Source organism: Buceros rhinoceros, unplaced genomic scaffold, assembly GCF_000710305.1.
Source record: "Buceros rhinoceros silvestris isolate BGI_N320 unplaced genomic scaffold, ASM71030v1 scaffold24300, whole genome shotgun sequence".
NCBI lineage: Eukaryota > Metazoa > Chordata > Aves > Bucerotiformes > Bucerotidae > Buceros > Buceros rhinoceros.
Genome location: NW_010388213.1, coordinates 4,604 through 6,672, shown reverse-complemented (window position 1 = coordinate 6,672; position 2,069 = coordinate 4,604).

The following is a 2,069-nucleotide window of genomic DNA, read 5'->3' as shown; positions in this document are numbered from 1 at the left end:
CTTTCCTTTGCTGCAAATTAGCCCTCCCTCAAAATTACAGGATTAATTTCTGGGTTGTGTGGGGGAGCTGCTGACTTTGGGTGGGGGTTGTCAGTAGGGCTTCTTTCCCCATCCAGATGATCTGACCCTTGTGGGAGGGGTTTGGTCCTTGTCTTGCAGCAAGGTGGGAGCTTTGAGGGGGAATAGCTGGGAGAAGTCTTAGCTGCCCCCCGAGAGCTGTGTGCTGTTGGCTTTGGGGGCAGAAGGGAGAGGAGAGAGCATGGAAGTGTGGGTGGAAGTGATCTTGGAAGGTCTGTAGTCCAACACCAGATTTACGAGCCTGTCTGAGGCTGGCAATGTCTGTAGACGATGATGCCCCCACCTCTGTGTGCCCAGCCTGGGGCTGCACAACCTTCTGGAGAAGAAATGCTTCCTCACCCACCCTGAACTGCCCCGACCACGAGCTGTGGCTGCTGACGTGTTAAAACTTCACGTAACTGATTCCTTCTTGACTACCATCTTCTCTAGATGTTCTGTGCCCTGGCCATCCCTTGGCACATGTACTTTGAGCAGGGACCATCTCGCTGGGCTGCTGGGACACACAGAGGAGCTTTTTAAATTGAAACCTTTCTGTGTGACTCAGCACAGCTGCCCTGCATCCCCTCAACCAAAACACCTCAGCTACCTCCAGGAAGGAAGACAAATATTGGCCTGATGTGGCCTACAAGGAAACAGGACAGGGAGATGCTCTCTGGCGTTCCAGAGCAGCCCTCCCTTCCCAGCAGCAGTTGCCCCTTCCTGGGCAGCATCCCCAGCTCCAGTGAGGCTCAGCAGCAGCACCAACCTCGCTGTCCAGAGAGAGGTTCTTGCCACGTGCCTTAGAGCCTCCTTTACACAGTAGGGGAAAACCACAGGGTGTCTGTGTTCATCCAGGGACTTTCTGGTCTCTGCCTCTTCCAAAAATAACGAGCTCACGCTCTTTCCCAACTGTGCTGGTCCACAGCCAGTGTTGTGTTGGGATGAAGATGGGACAGCTGCTCCTGGCAAGGGTGAACCTGGCAGCAGAAACCCCCTTTTTCATAGAGAAACTCCTTGTCTAGACGTCTTTCTCCACCTGGGATCCACCTCTGCTCATTTGACCCAGGGGGGGATTTATTCTCCAGCTGGGATCAAGTCCTTGTTCCCGGAGGCCCCCAGCCTAACCCCAGTGGGGCTCTCTGGGATGTGATGAGGCACAAAGAGGCATCTCCTGCGGTCCTTGCAGCCAAGGACCCGGACGAGCAGCGATGCTCCGCCAGCCGCTTGTTTACTGATTCAGCATCGCCTGCTGCCGTTATCGCCCTGACGCACGGGCTGGAATCCCTGGCATTTCTACACAAGTGCCAGTCTCAAGGTATTTTAAACATGAAGGTGGAATCCTGGACCGCTGAGAGCAGCAGGGCTGGGGCATCAGCTCCTGGGGGAAAGGCAGAAGCTTCATGCTGGCCCGTAAAGCTTCATGCACATGGTTTTGGAGGGTGTTGAGCCAGGCACAGGCTGGTCCCAGCTCCAAGCTTGGAGTGATTTCTGCTAGGAGTGGGCTGGCCACCACCAGTCCACACAACTTTCTGTTTCTTTTCATTTTCCCAGAAACGGCTCAGCTGCTCCAGCTCAAACATCCCCTTCCAAGGCTTTCTGCTGTCCCTAAGGCTTGCCAGGGACATCCCGAAAGATGGAGAGGGGTTTGGGGGTGAAGCAGAGCAGCTCTCGTACAGAGCCAAGGGGATGCTTGCAGAGCCCTGGCAGGGAAAAAATACTAAAGATGCTCAAAAGAGGGACAGAAACTCCAATAATGAGGTCTGAAAATATATGAGATTCATTTTACAGTTTATTTTCTCCCTGTTCTCCAGCTGTGAGGAGCTGGGCAATGCTTGGGGGGTGAGAGACAAACTGGGGTGCTGCAGCGTGGGGAAGGGAGCAATGGGTGGAATCTACCCTGAGCCCATTTCCTTGAAAGCAACTAAACCCCATGCGAAGAGCTGGGGAAGGGCAGCAGAGATAAAAAAAGAGAGGTTGCGGCTCTGCAGCTCACTGCCGAGGCTGGGAGGGGG